Source organism: Festucalex cinctus, chromosome 1 (genome assembly GCF_051991245.1).
Source record: "Festucalex cinctus isolate MCC-2025b chromosome 1, RoL_Fcin_1.0, whole genome shotgun sequence".
In the NCBI taxonomy this organism is placed as follows: Eukaryota; Metazoa; Chordata; class Actinopteri; order Syngnathiformes; family Syngnathidae; genus Festucalex; species Festucalex cinctus.
The window spans coordinates 47727041-47747603 of NC_135411.1; the positions used below are offsets into that span (position 1 = coordinate 47727041).

At 40.0% G+C, this 20563-nt stretch overlaps 1 long non-coding RNA gene across 1 annotated transcript; it reads left to right on the top strand.

Moving 5' to 3' along the window:
• The first annotated feature begins 18009 nt into the window (after positions 1-18009).
• On the top strand, positions 18010-19700 carry LOC144032526 (uncharacterized). Its single transcript, XR_013287779.1, has 2 exons — positions 18010-18217; positions 19412-19700. It is a non-coding gene; the product is annotated as an uncharacterized LOC144032526 (long non-coding RNA).
• Positions 19701-20563: the final 863 nt, after the last annotated feature.

Below are 20563 nucleotides of genomic sequence, written 5' to 3' on the forward strand. Positions count from 1 at the left end.
CAGCTTGGGGGGGAAGTCTCGCATCAAGGTAAATCCGGTATATTTCAAAATAAAACCGTTTGCGAATTCGCTTTTTTTGGGAGGGAAGCTAGTTAGCTACATAGCATGACATGAGTCGGACATTTAAGACAAAAAATGAGCTTAGAATCAATTAAACATGACAAAATGACACTATTTAAACACAAAACGTACTTACCCATGGTAGAACAGCCATGGTAGAAGTCCGAGAAATAATGTCCCAAAAGCATATTAATGTGACAACAGGCAAGCGTGGCTGTTTTTCCAAATAGGACTCTCTCGATACATGGTTATTATCGCATGAACTCATCTCTCCAGCGTGAACCCCCGTGATCTTGTGGTCTGGCGGGTGCAGATTTCCTTACACGCCACACGCAGTGCGGTCTGTGCGGCCGCCATACGCACCGAGTACGTTCAGCAATCAGTGTGAATTGGGCGTTAGCATCCTGACATGCGTTAAGAATCCATCGTAAACACAGAGAATCACTTTTGGTCACTTTTCAAAATAAAACATTTTAAAAGCCTCGGCTAATCAATTACCGGAAGTACAGTAAGTTTTTTTTTTTTTTTTTTTTTTTTTATTCTTTCAACTGTGCTGCTGCCGCGGCCTGGTCCAAAGTGGCCCATGGCCCGGTACCGGTCCGCGGCCCGGTGGTTGGGCATCACTGTTTTAAGGTATTGGTACTCGCAACAGTGGCCTATACCAGTATTAGCCGTCCTCTAGTAGCCCTTTTGCAATCAGGAACTTGATAGAAATTAGAGGAATAGAAAGGTGTCATTAATTTCATGCAAATTTAAGGGAAATGCTATATTGGGATATATAGGTCTTTCTTTTATGTGGATTTTGTTTTATACGGATTTTATGTACAAGTGGTATTAGTATCTGGTATTAGTATTGGTGATTACTCAGTGGTTAAGCATCGGTATCGGTCTGAAAAAAAGTAGTATCAAACATTCCTACACGTAATTTTTGCGCTTTCATTCACAATGAGGACTCCCAAAGATGTCAGGTGAGAAAGATTGTGGTCATCTAACAAAATACAGTTGAAGAAATTCTTAAAAACAAATAATCATTTACTGCATATAAGCAGATCTGTACTATTCCTAATCTCATTAGATCACTCAGTCAGTATTACTTGTAAGGCTGTGGTCAGTGTATTAATAAAATGAATCTACAAATCTGACATTTAACAAAAGCAACCTCATTCAAAAATAATAGCATTCTCAATAATAAATACAAGTGTTTAAAAAAATATGAGCAGTAAAACACAAACCTCGAAAGGGCTACACTGAAGTCAGTGTTGTGTTTACTACCAAATTATTTAAAAATGTCTAAGGCGTTCTTTGTGGAATTTCAGTTTGTGCTCAAGGTCAGTAAACCAGGCTTGCATTATGGAAATCATAAAATACTGAATATCAGAGGGTTGCACTGCAATTAATTAACCAAAGAAAAAATAAGCCAAAGTCAATATAGTGGGAACCAGATTGATTGGATTTGAAATTAAAAGTACATCTGACTGACAGCTATATTCAAGTCATTCAGTATGTGCACGCAATCTTCAAGTAGGGCGATTCCCTTCCTGCCCCTTCCCTTTCCCAAGGGCAATGAAGTAAAACATTGATATTTCCACAATCTTTTTTTTTTTTTTTTTTAATGGCTCTTCAGAGCCGTTTGGCATTGGGGCGCTCAGGCTATAACATCTTACAAGATGTGATAGCTGATGGGCACAAGCCTAATTCCTTTCAATTTATAAACCGAGGCGAGATTTGAATTATTCATGTACAGTAATTCTTGATTCAAAACATTATTCAGTGTTGTAGTAAAAGGTGCTAGAAGAGGCAATGGCTGCTGTCAAGCATGTTTGGCTTTGCTCACGGCGCTAAGAAGCTCCCGCTAACGCTTGTCCATAATAAAGAGCGGCAGATCGAGCCAGAATTCTTTGCAGTGATGATCAAATATGTCGGATAAACAACAAGCCTGTGAGACAAACCACCAGATTCCAAACTAGAGCCTGACTCATTTATTTAAACTGAAAGTGTTTGAGCGAGTGGGGCAGCAATTGTAGAGGATGAAATCATCCTAGTACAGGTCCAGCACTCACCCATCGTAATGAACTTTATTACAGCATATCCAATGAGTGTCGAATTGAGAAGTCATTAGAAGCCGAATGGATCATTTCCTAAATGCGAAAATGTGAGAGGAAGCAAACCAGCTTAAATAGCTATGGAATGATTACAGCCATTAAAGCAGGCCTATTCAACTTTAGCAGTGAAAGAATCCTCAGGAGGCTTCTCTCGGGCAGGACATTTTGTAGATATTCAATAGATTCATCTAACATTCACTAACAGATTAACAGGGAGGCAACCAACAATTGTTTCCTGGACACTGGCACGCAGCCCAGGAAAATATTTTCCTCACTTTGGAATCTAAAGGAATCTGTCCTTAATGCTTTTAAAAAAAAACAACAACAACAAAAAAACATGTTGACATGAGTATGTCACATACTTCTTTTCATTCTTATTTCAACATATCTACCTACCTACCTACCTATCTAACCCATCCATCCAAATCTAATGTAATGTAATGTAATGTAATGTAATCTAATCTAATCTAATCTAATCTAATCTAATCAATGTCAAGGTCATTCCTCTAGAAGTAATGACAATGCCAATGCCTGGTTACAATGAACAAAAAGATATTTCCAGAGCAAAATATAGAAATAAATAAAAATACCCATTTGCGTTAAAACAAACTAAGGGCACACTCACATTTTTTTCTCCTTCTCATATTCGAGAGATTACCATAGTAACAACAGTCCCACACCCACCAGGCTTCTCCTACAATGTCTCATCTCCATCTGCAGAGTTGAACACTTACTGCAGGGAGCCTTGGGATGGACCACCATCCCACTTCTGACATCTCTTCCGGTAATCAGATTCCCTCAATTCTCAAAGAACACCTGATTGTGCAGAAAAGCTATGTTACAAATTGACTTTTTGACATTGTGGTCAATGGTGATGAAGCCAATAGTGTTCCTGAAGTCTGTCACCGATATTTCACATTTCTACCCGACAGTTGAGTTCTGTGCCATCGTCTTAACCCGATTTTGTGACTAATACTGTGACTGTGGAATGTGAATCGAGCAGAAAAAAAATCCACCTGTTTTCATCCATCTCAGGGGGCTGCCACTTGCCCTGTACTGCCACTAGCTGTCGACTGAAAATGTTACGGCTCACCTGTTTTCTGTGTTTGGTCAAGTTCACAAGCTGAGCCCTTGGGCACTGTCATGTCATGTTCAGTCGACAGCAAGTGGCAGTGCAAGGGCAAAATGGCAACATATTAGAACATAACGATGTTAAGATCTTTTTTCACTTGACTCCCCCATTCAGAGGACTGCTCCTTCTCTCTTGTACATACAGGAGTAGAATGTGTGTGGATATACAAGTGGAAGAGTCCCAATTACTTAGCACCCTTGGGAGAAGGAACAAATCCATCACAGTGTTTTAACACTTTAAATACCTCTTCTTTGATTCTCAAGAAGACACAGTGTTTGATTGCAATGAGAAGGTTCGCAATTGCAAGTAACACAAAGACATATGTCATCATGTGGAGGCAGAGGGTGAAACAAAGCATCCATCATCTTCTGACACTACCACGAGTCACATTGCAAGTTATGGGCAGTAAGACCTCAGAGTGTGATCTCTAACACTATTATCATTTTAATGGCATGTTATCTGACTGGAGAGAGCCTGTGAATGACATAAATTTATACAACGTTAAGAGTCGAGGCCTGAGGCCATTCTCACATCTTGTTCTGGCTGTCATTCTCCCCTTACTTTTTTAAGCAAGTTGTTAAAAATGCAAGCACTTTTGATCAAAGTCTTGTTTGGCAGTACTGTATGCATACATAACTGAGGTCTCGGCTTTTCAAAAACAGATTAAAAACTAGAGCTGCGAGCAGCTATAAAGGGCCCTCGCAGCCCGGGCCACGTTGGGGTACTTGCACGTTGGGGTACTCGCACATTGGGGTACTGGCACATTTGGAGCAAAATTTATTTGAACATGGCATGGTAAACCTTTACATGTGGATTCTTTTTTTTTGCCAGGTGTGATGTGTGTGTCAAGCCCAATGGGTTTTGGTGATTGTTAAGATCTGCAAAAATCAGCGTCTTTTTTTTATTTTTTGGGAATGAGTTGACCTGATTGGTATTTTTTGCAAAAGTATATATACCCATCATTGCACGATGTTGCTTTTATTGTCCATAGAGGCTATCAAAAGTAAATAAAACAAAATAAAAACGTACATATGTTTGGATCGGTCTGATACCAGTGAACATCTTGAGTAGTGGAAAGTAAAAGAATATTCATAAATGACTTAGTTATAACACTTACAATGACTTCACAAATTTTGTACAAAATACCGTAAGTGATTTTTTTTTTTTTTTTTTTAAATGCCTCAAGGACTAGGTGGCGCTGTATTTATAACTGAATTTTGTCATAGAGATACCTTCACACCTTGACTATAAATATACATGTCAAGTTTGGGATTTTTTGAAGCATGTACCGGGGCGTTATTAAGCATATCCTTCATTAACGATACTGCTTTTAACGTCCATAGAGGCTATAAGAAATAAATAAAACTAAATCAAAAATACTTATGTTTGGATAGGTTTGATGCCAGTGAACATTTTGAGTGGTGGAAAGTAAAAGAATATTCATAAATGACTTAGTTATCACACTGAGAATGAGTTTACAATTTTTGTAAAAATACCGTAAGTGGGGTATTTTTTTTTTCTGCCTCAAGGGCTAGGTGCCGCTGCATATATAACTGAATGTTGTCATATAGATAGCTTCAGGCCTTGAATATAAACATACATGTCAAGTTTGGGATTTTTTGGAGCATGTACCGGGGAGTTATTAAGCATATCCTTTTTCAGTGCGTAACACAAATTTTGATGCCCCGCCCTCATCATATAGTATTTCGAAAAGTCAAGATTTTCCCCCCTGTCGTTGGCTCAGGTCTTGACATGGTCCAGGTCAAGTCTTAACTCAGTCGGATGAAACGTGTAGGACAGGGGTGTCAAACTCACGTTAGCTTAGGGGCCGCATGGAGGAAAATATATTATCAAGTGGGCCGCATCGGAAAAATAACGGTATATAACTTAAAAACAATTGCTGTCATTTATACGCAGATTTTCGTGGACCAGACCTAAATTACGGAGCTCAATTGTAATCATATTGTTCCGAAAAATAACACAAATGCAAATAGAACACAGCAACACTTTGCCGGTATACATTCTGGACGTGTGAAATTGACCTGTTTTGCATATATATTGTTTCCAGAATGCATTGCATGGCGCAGTTAATGATGTTATAAGGACGTTTATCCTTGTCATATCTATTTGTGTTACCAGTAATTGAATTTGTGTCGTATTTAACACATTTATGTTGGTGTATGATTACAAAAAAAAATAATAATAATTAAACAAACTGTAGTTAAAGTTGTGTGTAAAATAATGACATCCCGGACGACGATTCCCTGGACAAGTTGCATTGGTCATCTGAGGACTGCTTGTGAAATTACAAAGTTATATGTTTTGATTGTGGCTGGCTGATTAATTAGTCGGACATTACAAATTTTTAATTTTTTTTTTTTTTTTTTTTTTTACTTTACAAAATTATCTCGCGGGCCGGATTAAACCCATTTGCGGGTCTGATCCGGCCCACGGGCCGTATGTTTGACACCACTGGTGTAGGAGAAGTGGGCAAAAGTATGCCCCCTGTAAATGTGCAAAAACCGTCAAAAATGGGACATTCAAAAATTCGTAGCTCACTTCCTGTTCATTTTAGCATATAGGTCCAAGAGACTTTTTTGTAGGTCTTGGGATCCCTCATAGACCTAAAAATATTCGTAGTTCTTGCTTAAACGTACAAGCGGGGCTGCTTCGTTAAAAATTTATAGGGGGCGCTATTGAGTCATTTTTGTAAAAATAGCACAATCAACAATAAAATATTGCTCATTTTACCAGGCCAGATGTGTGTGCCAAGTTTCATGAGTTTCTGCGCATGTTTAGACCCTCAAAACTGGCGTTGTTTTCTTGGCGAACAGCGCTTAGCCACGCCCACAGCGATTCGCGAAAACTCACAAACTTCGTGTTGTGATATCATGAAGGCCGAAACCCTCATCTGAGCAAATATGAGGTAGGTCGAGCTAACGTGTTTGGAGAAAAACGTAGAAGAAAATTCGTCAGAAAAAAAATTGCCACTAGGTGGCGCTATTAGTAAGATGAAATATAAGTTCGTAGATGTCTTTTGGGCTGGACTCTCATCAAATGTGTGAAATTTTGAGAAGATAGGATCATCTCGGTCAAGGTAATGCAGCTTTTATTGTCACGAAAAATCTTCAGACTTTGTGGTACCGTAGCGGCCACGCCCTTTGGTGAAAAGTTACAATATTTGGTGTGGGGCATGATCAACATCTTAAGGCTTTTCTGACCAATTTTCAACTGGATCCCTTCAACGAGCTCAGCACAGTAGCTAAAAACGTAAAGTATGACATTTATTGTTACCACTAGGTGGCGCTATATGTATAACTGAATTTTATCATATAGATGTTTTCAGGCCGTGACTATTACGTTGCCTGAGAAGTTTGAGATTTTTTGGAGCTTGAACATGGGAGTTATTAAGCATTTGCTCTTTCTGGACAAATGAAATTTTAAAGACAATATTTGATGCCCCGCCCCCATCATATAGTATTTCGAAAAGGCAAGATGTTTTGCCCAGTTGTTCTCTCACGTCTTGAGATGATAAATGCCAAGTTTGAAGTCAATTGGATGAAAAATGTTTGCAAAGGGGGAAAAAGCATGACCACAGTGAATGTGCCAAAATAGGCCAAAATTGGACATAAAAAAATTCATAGCTCACTTCCTGTACATTTTAGCTACATGGTCCCAATAGACTTTTTTGTGCGTCTCGGGGTGCTACACGTGCCTGCCAATTTTCGTTGCTCTAGCTCAAACGTGCCGGGCTTGGTTTTTATTTTTCTACGCGAGGGGGCGCTATAGAGTCGCGTTGTTATGACGACTTCATAATATCAAATTTTTCGCCGGGCCTGAGGAGTGTGCAAAGTTTGGTGAGTTTTCGTGAATGTTTAGGTACCCAAAATCGTGATCGTTTGCGGAGAATAAAGAAGAAGAAGAAGAAGAATTTTTACAAAAACAATAGGGACCTCGCAGCGGTCGCTGCTCGGGCCCTAATAAAAATATTGCTGCACCCGCAATGAATAGGAATCACATGCTATCACACTCAACCTAAGGTCTGGGGTTCACTGCTACAAATGTTGCCCCACGACCCGACCCCGGATAAGCGGTAGAAGATGGATGGATGTCACATTGGAACATCTCTGAAAAGCAATGATCAGAGGACAAATATTCTTGTGAGTTGTAAAGCACATTAATATTTTGTCTAAAACAATTTCACTGCATAAAAAAAATACTGTTCAATAGGAAGAGAAAACCATCTGTTTTTTTCTTAGCAACAGAGCATTAATGACCACTAAAGGAATGTTGTGTTGTGTCAACAATCACTGGAGAGCGTCACCACTCATTTATCAGAGTCAAGGACAAAGTTGTGAAGGATGTGACAGCAATCTACCATTTTTTTCCTAAAGCCTACAGTTCTTATCACTTGGAGACCAGTGTTGCCACAGTTACCTTGAAAAAGTAACTTAGTTACTTTACTGATTACTTGGTTTTAAAAGTAACTAAATTGCGTTACTGATTACTTGATTTTAAAAGTAACTAAGTTAGATTAAAAGTTACTTTTTTAGTTACTTTCAGCAGCTGCCGATAACACCATCTCAACATAAAAATAATGCAGTAGAAACGGAGTTCCAAATACTTTATTGAAAGTGCATTTTTAACATGAAAATAAAGGTTTTTTTTTAATGAAAAACAAAATAGGCAGTCTCTCTTGACTTCTTGTAACGTAAATACTTTTTATAAAACAAAAAATAAAAATCTATCCAGGTTGAAAATGAAAATCCCCTAAATTCCTCTATTGTTTGTTTGTTCCGCTATTCCAGTGTGTACACATGTATCAGTTTAAATATTTATTAGTAGTTATTGACAGTTATAATTGTTTTTTGGTTTGTTTGTTTTTTCTCTTCAAAATAAGGATCAGGAAAACAAAAGGTTGATAATTTAATGTTAAATATAAATATTTAACCTTTAGACACCAACACAATTAAACAGAATATTTGCACATTGTGAAGTATTTCAGAAACATAAATTTAAGACATGAAATAAACCTACCGTCCAGCCAAAAGAAATATGAAGCCACCTTATGGAACAATAAATCTATCAAACACATTTTAACCACTTAATATATGCAAAAATATTTCCAAAAGTTCATTTCCCTTTTTAATCAACAATTTTTGTATTTAACAATTGTTTTTTCTTTTGTCATCACTTTCATTTTTGGTTAATGTATGACATCTTTTTTTGTTTTTTTAATCTGAGACACGATGATGACCACAGAATCACTACTGTTTATATTTTGTTTTTTGGGCTGTCGTAATCGCGGGCACGTCTCAGTTCTCCTATCTGCTGCTCATGCTAGTTGTAGACATTGACAGGGAGCCACAAACTGAGAAATGAGATACTTGCAGTGTGCTTTTAGCTTAGCTGGTGTGTTGGCTGTGGGACATACCTGTGTCGTTTGAATCCATGCATTGGATCGTCACGGGAGTTATTCTTTTTGGCTCGCGCGCAGTACCAACGCCGGCCCGGGACATACAAGTGCACCGAGAGGACTCGATAGCCATGGGAAATACCGAGATGTACGGCACCGGCTTCTGCTAACTGTCTCCATTTGTATGTTGTCACTCGTTGCGCGCGCGCGCGCGCGCCGTGTCGCGAGCACGGAAACACGGAAGTAGCTTGAATGGTGATGCTACTGAAATGTAAACAAAACAAGTAGAGCACGGCGCAGAACTCTTGCTATTGTTATGAAAACCATAAAGCCTCACTCGCAACCGATACGGTCGTTTAGCTCCCCTTGACGAACGATGGTTCGGTCGAATCGTTTTTTTGTTCCACCCCTACTGAAAACGTAACTTGTCTGACGTCACTCCCCCTGGCGAGAGGGCGGAGACGACCTCATCCCATAATGCTTCACGGACCAGTTGAGGATGGAAATAAATTATTTTTTTTACCACTTTTATGGTCCATAATGCACACTTTTTTTGTTGTGTTGTGTGCCTGTTGGTTAATAAAACTAGTAGTAAAAGTATCATCACTTTTGTTTTGAATGTGCAAACCATTCATGACCAGACCATGGCTGAATTCAGTGTGGTGATCAATGACTTCTGCCTCATCTTCGTAGTTGTTTGTGACTGTTACAACTGTTAGTTTGCCTTCTTCATGAAAATGTGGAGTAACGCATTGATTCTCTGGACAGTAACTTTAATCAGACTACTTTGTAGAATAAAGTAACGCGTTAGACTATTAGTTACTTTAGAAAGCAACTTTTTTGAGTAACGCAGTAACGCGTTACCGGCAACACTGTTGGAGACAAAAGGATGTTTCACAGAGAAAACAGCAAACATGATTGGTTTCTATTATTGTGCTCAAAGCAATGTCAAAATGCTTGTGTTCAAGGTTTTTGTTCAGAAAGTCTTTGAAACCGCGTGTACAGGGCACATCATGTTGGAAATCTGACCACTTGTACTCTCAAAGGCAGGATTGAAACTACATGTTTTTATTAGTGTCATATTTTTTCCACACAAAACATCTTCATCAATACATTAGCTACCACTGGTAATCGATTGTCCTTGTGTACTTCAATGTTAACTGTATTTAGTAATCTTATGGTAGTTATGCTGGAACGCAGATGATTTTTTTTTTTTTTTTTAATTGGCTATTTGGGCCATTTACTCTATGTAAACGTGTGTGTACAGACCAGTTCTCACATATTCCATTTACGTCAGGATCACATTGGAAAGTTAGATCAACTCAATCCAATTATGCAGCGGTCACAGTAGCAGATACATTTCTGACTTTGATCCAGATTTAAACGGGGCCGGTTTCAAATGAATGTGAGAATATTCAATCCCATGCGATTTTATCCTTACACTTCCATGACGAGTATTCGAATTGTATCCATCGGTTTTCTTGTTCATACCAGGGCTCAGGTGACACGGGCAGCATCTTAAACAGAGAAGTCCAGACTTGCAAACCCTCTCCCAGCCACTTTACCAATGATGATTCCAAGCCATCCGGAAGACTTAGTCTCTCTATCATGACTTTGGTTATCCCCGTGACGTCTTCCCAGTGGGCCATACCTGAAAAACATCCCTAGGGAGGCATCCTAACCAGAAACCCAAGCCACCTCATCTGAGTCCTCTCGATACGGAGCAGCAACACTGCAGATGTTGCACCAATCCTCCAATCGATTCCCTGCTGTATTCTTCCTTCGCATCATCCCCAAAAGCACATATAGACTGGTTGGATGAACTCCAGTTAACCCTCCAGGATCCGGCTGAGGGTGTAGAGCTGGTCTACCACTCCATAGCCAACATAAAAAAATCACATTAATCCTCCTAAATCTGAGACTGACTCCCAACGAACCCTCGGACACAGGGGTGTCAAACCTATGACTCGCGGGTCAGATCAAGCCTGCCAAGCGCTTTAATCCGGCTCGCAGGTTGATCCTGTAAGTAAGAAAAAAAAAAGAAAAAAAAATGCAATGCAACTTGTACATAGGATTTACTTGGATGTCATTATTTCGCACACAACCTAAAGTTATGGTTAATTGAACAAAGTAAATACAAACATAGCCCAACATAAATCAAACATAAACGTGCTGAATATGACATTAAGATACTGGTAACACAAGCACATATGACATGGAATAACATCCTATAACTTCATTAAATGCACCACACAATGCACTCTGGGAACAATATATATGCAAAGCAGGTAGAAATAGCACGCACGGTACTCATATGGGCCAAGTGTTGCCGCGTCCATTTGCATACGTGGTATTTTTTTGGACCAATATATTTACACTTGAGCCCTGCTATTTAGGGCAGGCCTGAACATCTATATATAAACTGACATCAATTGTTTTTAAGTTATATGCTGTAATTGTACCGGTCCGGCCTACTTGGTAAAATATTTTCCTCCGTGTGGTCCCTGAGCTAATATGAGTTTGACACCCCTGCTACAACAGGCGGTGAGACCAATTCAGGATCGTAGGTCTATAGACACTCACCTGTGACACAACTGGGTGAGGTAAAATTTCATTATAATTCATACCACGTATTTCAACACCAGTCAACATTGCCTGCCCTAGTTGACATACAGTTAATCAGTTTTGGAAAAACATTCTAAGGCCTATGTAATAGAATCACTTTGTATCCCACATAGAAAATCGGTCAGTATTAAATTTCCAGTGTTCAATCAAATATGTAGTAAGCAGTGTTATTTTATCTGAGTAAGTTTCCTTGAATGTTGGGGTGGGTGTTGGGTGTACATCCAGCTGTTGGGGCCGAGTGGTTCAGTGGTATAGTGATCATCTGTCGACACTGAAAGTGTGGCTTCGATCACAGGCCAGTGTGACTATGCTAAGTATCCTTGAGCAAGACACTGAACCCCCAGTTACTCCTGATCATGCCGTGTCATCCGTAGTCAAAATGTAAAGCGCTTTAAGGGCCTTGTAAGGAGGAAAACCTTTACATAAATAAAGTACCATTTACCACAGTAAAGTGTAGTTTGAGTTAAATGTTTAACAGACACTAGTGTAATACACTCATAAGTGTTCAAACATCCATCCATCCATTTTCTTGACCGCCTATTCCTCAGAAGGGTCGCGGGGGTTGCTGGCGCCTATCTCAGCTGTCTCTGGGCAGTAGGCAGGGGACACCCTGGACTGGTTACAAGCCAATCGCAGGGCACACAGAGACGAACAACCATCCACGCACACAAGCACACCTAGGGACAATTCGGAGCACCCAATTAACCTGCCGTGCATGTCTTTGGAATGTGGGAGGAGACCGGAGTACCCGGAGAAGACCCACGCGAGCACGAGGAGAACATGCAAACTCCACCCAGGAAGGCCGGAGCCTGGACTCGAACCTGAGGCCTCAGAACTGGGAGGCGGACGTGCTAACCACTAAAGCTACGTTCTCACCAAATCCGAAAAGGCGAACTGGAACGCTTCATTCGCGAGCGTTTCACCGTGTAGAGTTTTGGAACTTCATTTTACCACATTTGTACATTCGCACATTCGCTCACACCGCGGGGCGGGGCTTCGGTAGTACGTCAGCATATCAGCCATTTTGCAAACAGCCATGGAGGACGACATGCTTACTGTTGTTGCTCTGTACTATTTGTGGAAATCCAAACGTCGGAATGGCAACCGCCGGCGTCTTTTTTTGGATTCACAACACCATCCAGAGGCGCACCCAGCTTGGTGAATTCCATCGGCTTCTCCAAGAACTGCGTCTGGATGACTGCCGCTTTCAGTAGTATTTCAGAATGACCAGTGCTCAGTTTGACGACCTGTTAGCTCGTGTCGGTGCTAGGATATCCCGCATGGACACCAACTACAGGCGTTCAATTCCAGCTGCGGAGCGACTGTCCATTTGTCTCCGGTGAGTTGCAGCTTTGTTTGGTATCGCACAAATACTATATCTACTGAGTCACACTCATTAAGCACAGGTTTAATGTATCAAAATCATGTTGAAATGCATACACCACGCTGCCAAAATGTAAATGAATTAATAAAAAGGGATGCAATGAATGTAGGATTTATGAGGTTATCTGCTCTATCAACAGTTAAATACACACTTAACATTACTAACTTGAGTACAATGCAATAAAGTCACAGGAATGTAATTATTTACTTTGGTAGCTTCTATAAAGTCTTATCAATTAAATGGTACTCCTACATAACCTTTTATGTATTTAAGATTAATGTATTTATCTAATAGTGATGAATATGTTGTCAACTTGTCATGTTAATGTTTTATGAATTACTTTGGCTGTCTACTGGAGACTATCACATTAATCACCATCCATCTCTGATACATGTGTTTTATATATTGCAGATACTTTGCCACTGGCAGCAATATGGGACTACCTCATGGATGAGTTCTTGGCTGTGCCCACAAGGAGGAGTGGAGCTCAATTGCAGAGAGTTTTGAGGAGCAGTGGAATTTTCCACTGTGCTGTGGCGCACTGGATGGAAAACATGTTGTCCTCAAAGCCCCTGCTAATTCGGGCTCTCAGTTTTTCAACTACAAGGGAACCTATTCTTTGGTTCTCTTGGCCGTTGTGGATGCTGAGAAATGCTTCCGGGACATCGATTTTGGAGGCTATGGAAGAAGCAGCGATGGTGGGATTTTTCCCAACTCCGCTTTTGGCCAAGCACTGCACTCTGGCAACCTCCAGCTGCCTGATGACCGGCTACTGCCTGGAGCTGACCACCTCGGAACGCAGCCTCATGTCTTTGTTGCTGATGAGGCATTTCCACTCCAGCAACATCTGATGAGGCCGTTTCCAGGGCGCATACTCTCACCAGAGCGCCGTGTTTTTAATTACCGTCTTTCCCGAGCTAGGTTGGTTGTGGAGAATGCCTTTGGCATCCTTTGCTTCCAGTGGAGGATGTACAGGCGTCCCATGGAAGTGCGTGTGGAAGTTGCTGAGAAGTGCATGAGGGCGACCTGTCTTCTCCACAACTTCCTGCGGAAAACTGTCCGCACATCCGCGGGAACAACCATCCAGCTCGAAGAGGTGGGACCACTGCCAGCTCTGGGAAGAGTTGCTGCCAACAATTCAGCCAGAGTGGCAATGAGGGTCAGGCAAGCCTTCACCTCTTTCTTCTCAGCGGAGGTAACGGTTCCATGGCAAGATTCTGTGTAGTACACACCCAAAACGGCTCTTTTAAGAGGCACCCACACATACTTTGGAGACAAATTCCTTTACAATAAAACTATCATCGCCACAAATAGTAATAAGCACTTTGCATTTTTAATTTCATGGGTATATTGTGTATAAGTATCATAACTGTGAAGTAACCGTATATAACAGGTAAACAACTCTGTTCACTGTGGATAATAAACACTGAAATTAACCTGATTCCCCTGAACTGTTGACAATGAAGACATAATAAAGCAAGACACTTAATTATATACAGTATTACCAGTATTTACTTATATGAAAAAGACTAGAAAACAAGCAAGACAATAAAGGTGATTTATTATGTAAAAATATAATATATATGTATATACAAATATATATATACACACACATGCGCTATGCCTGGAAGACAGGGCAAGAGGCACAGGTACCGATTGTTATATACAGACAAGTGGTAATCAGTGACTGAACACAAGAACAAAAATAAGCACGGTACAGAAGCAATCCCATTCGCTCCCGGCTGTTTTACTGGATTTTGACTGATTTTGCAAGTCCCACAGAATATTGTGTTCAATTGCTATAAAAGCATGGAACCTACCAAAAGAAAGATTCAAGTCTCTTCTTTCATCAGGAAAAAAAAGTATGATTCTATCTGTTTCCGTTTTGAAGCAATTAGCATTAGAAGAGAGCTAAGTTTCATCAATTTTCACAAATCTATTAATTATATATACTATTTATTTAATTGTAATTAATTTAGCTTTTTTTCTAGATGGCCCTTGTCAATCTCCTTTGCTCTGCTGCCACCTTCTGGCCGTTTGTGTAATAACTACCATTTCTGCAACCGTTCGTTGCAGTTGAGAGGCTGCGTCAAAGCCTTCTGTATGCTCTACCATAAAAACAAAAACAAAAACGTATAAATACGTCTTTGGGACACTTACATTTAAAAAAACGTATTTACACGTTATTGGGAGCAAATGAGTTAACGTAACTGTTTTGGCCTCTAATAATATTTTGTGAAACTGAAATTTAACATAGTCCTTCTGGTCGGGTGGCAGTCTTTTCAACGCAGGAATCATGCTTCTCATGAAGAGTTCATCCTCGTCTTCACAAGGAGGGCTGGGGGTGGAGGTGCAGAAAGAGGATTGACTTTCTGCCTCAAGAGAAGGACCAGATTGTCTTCTATTTCTTTTTCCTTCCCTCCTGCACGGCGTTTAAACCTTCTCTTTCCTATATTAAAAACAAAGACCATATTTTTGTTAAAAAGCTATTTGTGAAGTTTAGATGGGAAAAGTATAAAATGCAGTGGCAATTGTGAAAAACATACCATAACATACACACACATGCAGTATAGACAACATTATATGAAGAATATGTACAGTTGTGCTATGTTAATTTAAGTAGTGCAAGTGCCTATTCAAGCGTTTTTTACGTACATACCCCCTGGCAGTGTTGGCTCTGGTACATGAGTACAGGCAGCATCATGTTCAACGTGAACCTCCTGCGCTTCTTGAGCCTCCTGCTCTCCAGGATCTTGTTCATCTAAATAGAAATAAATATGAACAACGTGTGTGGGTGTGCGTGTCTGACCAACCTCCTCTTTCAAAAGATGACGATGATGATGATGGTGGTCCAACTTCGAATGGACTCTCTGCTCGTGCTATTCCCGCATCTGCGCCACTGTACTCTGCGGTCCCGTCTTCCATATTCGTTCGCTCCATATTCCCACTTGTCTCCCTTGGGGACACAAACGGCTCAAGGAAAGGCAAAGACCGCAGAGTACTTCCACTTCCTCATCTGCCGTGCTGCCACGCCGCTTCTTTTTTCCAGCGTCTCCCTCCTTTTTTCCTTCAGGAACGTGTCCCTCAATCCCTTCCACTTTTTGCGGCAAGTATCCTCTGAAGAAAAAGTTTCAACATCGCAAAGGTAGCTAGTAGTTGTGGTAAACACGTTAGCTAACATGAACACTATATACACTTCAGCAGCTGAAAACAAGTACATACCCAGTATGCCAACTCCCTCACTGACCATTTTCCAAGCCAGGTCCTGTTTGGATCTGTCCCTAATTGTACATTGCAGTACACTTGGTGTCCGCAGACTGCAATAATTATTCTCTCTTCCATGTTTTTTTTTTTTCCGTCCGCCAGCCTGCACAGGATGAGGGGTGTATTCCGTACTCGAAGCCGATTGGCTACCGCGAGGCGAAACGCGAAAAAAGTTAAATTTTTTGAACTTCGACGAATGTGCGGATTTTCGTCACGAATGTGCGGATTTTCGCTGCTGCGCAACGCACCGCGTCCCAACGCGTGAAACGCGCCGCCGAATCGCCATCCCTCGCTTTTGGTGAGAACGCAGCATAAGTGTTCAAACCCCAGAGTTAAATGTAGTTTGGCAGAATTAAATGTTTAACAATGACACTAGTGTAGAGTACTTTCAAAACTACTCAGGGTTTCGTTTACCTGTGTAAATGTTGTACAGTGTTGGAGTAACCCTGATTAAGTTTGAAAAAAGTAACACTTTGAAAAGTGTTAGATTTAACACTGTGTTAGTCGAACACCGGCAATTTTTCTCTGCATGCAATATTTCATTGTCACAGTTTTCCATCATTCTGATGGTGATGATGATGATAAAGCAAGTGGCACAAGTAGACAGTGAGACATTCTTTCATATTGGATTGTGTTTCTTGCTGCTAACAAGTGTGTAATAGGCTTAGCTGTTCTTGGCATAAGAATCCCTGGTCGAGAGCCCAAGTCTACACTTAAAGGCAATTAAAAGCCTGAGCCCAAAAGGGATTGAAAATATGTGGATGAACTGTGGGAGGAGCGTTAAAATTACTGGCTGTGAGAGGAAATTGTATAAACAACAAACTGAAAGAAAATGAACACTGCACTGGTTTAATGTGCTTACGGCCCTGACAGCTGATTAGTTAATTTCAGGCTGATACAATAGGGGGAATTGAAAAAACAAAAAAACAAAAAAAAAACTTCTTCCTGCTGACAGAAAACATAATATATATAACAAGTAATAATCCTTAAATCCCCCCCCCCCCCCCCCCCCAATTCCAATAGCCCAATTAAGGAGGGCCTGAATGAAAAAGATCGAATTAAACATGATTTTCAGGTCACAAACATATTAAAACATGGACCTTTGTTTCATGTCAAAGTATGAATTTTATTGATCTTGACTGGACCCTGGCACAAGATGACAGAACTAGTGCAAACCTGGGCACTTATACTGTATGTGTGACCAAGGAAACTATAAACCCTGACAAGTATAACGACGCCACTCTGGGACGTTCAACTGCAGAATATTCTAATTTATTTATACAGAGAAAGAGAGCAGATTTGCATTTCCAGTTTCAGACACCAAATTTGTGCACAGATGAAATTCCAGGCTCCATAAATAAAATAAAACCACGTTGGAATTTAGAGTTTACTACCAACATTGTAGTTGTGATTATCTTAAAAAATAAATTAGTTCCAGTTAGATTCTACAAGGTTAGTAAGGTTTGTTGACATGTTGGTGGACTTTTGTCCCTTCCTACATTCAGATATATTCTGTATTCCTGCTGTTAAACCTGCACAGAATTTAATGCATGTGCCGACAAAATGACACACCAGCTAAAGAAATGCCTAACTGAATTTGTACAGCGACAACCCACAAAGAAGGCACACTATGCTGCTGGTTGTTCACAGCTGCGTATAGTAGGAAGTGCTACTTTCCTGGCTGAGGTGGGTAGTAACGAGTTACATTTACTCCCTTACATGTATTTGAGTAACTCTTTTTCAAAAATGTACTTCTAAGAGTAGTTTTACCACATAATATTTTTTACTTTTACTTGAGTAGATGTGTGAAGAAGGATTGCTACTCTTACTCCGCTATATTTGGCCACATTAAAGTCCTTACTTTTTTTTTTCTACTTTTTTTTCCGTTCATTATCTTTACCAGAGACACCAACAGCGGTTCTGCCACATGACTGCGTTTCACCAATCAGACGTAGCAACAATAATCACGTGACGACTCCGACCCTTAACATTCTACCAATCAGAAGTAACAATGTAGTCACGTGACCACAGGCAGCGGAAACGCTGTTGGCATTTGGAACATGGCAGCGGGAGAGGACGAAGCCGAGCACCCATGGCCTCATATAATTAGCATGTTTCCCCTACACGCCATGTGGAATGACAGCTTTATAATGCGGTGTCTTCTGTGTGTGCCGAAACAAACGGACATTTCGGCATATAAAAATTCCACATCGAGCCTGAGTTAACATGTCGCGGTAGGTTTGACCTAAATTGCCTTTTTGCTGTATTTAGGCAGGTATTTGTCTTAAGTGTTGAAAAGGACCTTTTCACATAGACTGTTTTCAAAACACTTTGTTTTCTGTTGCCATAAATGAAACAGATCACAACACATGTTATATAGAGGCATGAATTGGCGGTAGCCACTAAGTGTCAAATTATTCTCGGTAAAGATAGTTTTGGTAACAGATAAACACTTGACTCCATGTAATGCCAGAACAGAACCTGGTAAGAAAACATATCAACGTCTTATTCAATGTAGCAATCATAGCATATGTAAACATTAAAGATTTAGGCGAAAAAGTACAAGTTTATAATAGTTATGCTGGATGGGTATTAACAGAAATTTAGTGACCGCAATATTTTCAGATTTAATACATTAATCATCAGAAATCCTAGTTAACTTTGCAAATTGAACTGAATGTGTGATTTCAATGGCTTACTCGCCTGTAAACTCAGCGTGATATTTTTTTGTGTCAACAGAGGGTTCACCCCAACAAAATGAATGTTTTTGTCTGTCTGATTACATTGTTTTTAAAAAATAAATCAGACAATGTTTAAGCAGTGACTCAGTACTTGAGTATTCTTTTCAGCGAATACTTTTTTACTTCTACTTGAGTACATTTTTTAATGACTACTTTTTACTTTTACTTGAGTAATATTATTTTGAAGTAACTCTACTCTTACTTGAGTACAATTTTTGGCTACTCTACCCGCCCCTGTCTGCTGGTAGGCTTAGCTGCTGACAATCGACGACACTATCTACAACTGCACACTAGCCTTCACGTTGCAAGATCATAACTTATTTTTTGCACAACAACCAAGCATACTGAGATACTGGCAAGTTGGCTACTATTTTTATTATTCATCACACCGCATGTTATGAAAACAACATCGGTGAATGCAACCAATCGTATAAAAAGTATACATGCATGCACCTGAAGAACCAGATTACACTTGAACGCAATCACTCCTCGACAAAGTCTGAAGAGATGAAAAGTGACTGAGAAACAAAGATGGCAGATGATCCCACGAGAAGCCCCGCAGCTCTTTAAAATGTGAACTTGCCTTGATCGCCTCGCTCTCTTCATTGCTAATACCACCTTCGCACCTTTATCTGCTGTCTATCGCCGCCTTTGCCTTCACACACATTTCTGTTCTTTATTCCGTAGACACCCACACTGCTTCTCCCACCTGCCAGCGAAAGCAAACGGATGGTCGCTGAGCGACAGTGGCCTGGCAGGCAAAGGGAAAGACAGACACCTTCAACTTCATTCTTTTATTCTGCAGCGCACAGAATTGAAATCGCTGCAGAGTGCAAACTTCCTTCTACCCATAATTGCATCTCATGTGAAATAATGTGGAGACGTGTAAGTCAAGACTAACAGCTTGTTTTTATTTTAATGGTCTGTAAAACTAATTGTATTCCCAAAGCAAGAAAGTAAATATATGCTGTAAATACCTCAAATTAGTCCTAGTGTATTTCCCAGGAGAGAGCTTGAGGTTTACTTTTTCTTCAGATTTGTATAGCACACACTGTACGTGCCCTTGCTGTCTCTCTGCAGCATGTTGGTCACGATTTCCACCTGAAGAAAATACAGATATTCTCTTCCCTTCTCAAACTGTCATCCACTTGCAAGATGGGTGAGAACGTTATCTGCTAGAGTTGAGCTGCTGCTGAATTCTAAGACTTTACAACATTCTGTACAAAACTTCTCATATGTCAGGGACATGATGTGTTGGAAAAACATAATTTTCCAACCTGATGACCTTGATTGTCTGCCAAATGTCCAAAGTTTGATGCCATCCTATAGTGTGGAGTTTGTTTCTAAATAATGCAATATACATTACAGGCTATCGTGACATACCATTTCTTTTAGGAAAAAGTAACAAGCCCAGATCCATCCCAAATTAATTATCCCAAATGTCCCATGTGGGGTGAAAAATTATGTCATTCACATAATTCAGCTTGTAAGGATTACTATTGCGACTAACATCAACCAGATTGGTGTACAGAATCTAAATTGTCTTGTGATCAAATTGCCAGGTGCTTCACATGGGTTCATGACGTGAATCGGAAGAATCTTTAACCTTATGCAAGTTAAGTCCTTGAGATATTCTCTAAATAAATCTTGTGTAAATGTATATGTCGTTTGAGTTAATTACTCGCTCAGAATGAGATCCAGCACAAGTTGTAATATACGTTGTAATATAAATCCACATTTACAAACCATTCTTTTTTTTTTCTTTCAGATTTCACAAAGTAGTCGAGCACTTTGGTTGTGCTTATCATTATAAATTTTATCTTTGCTTTCACATTAAAG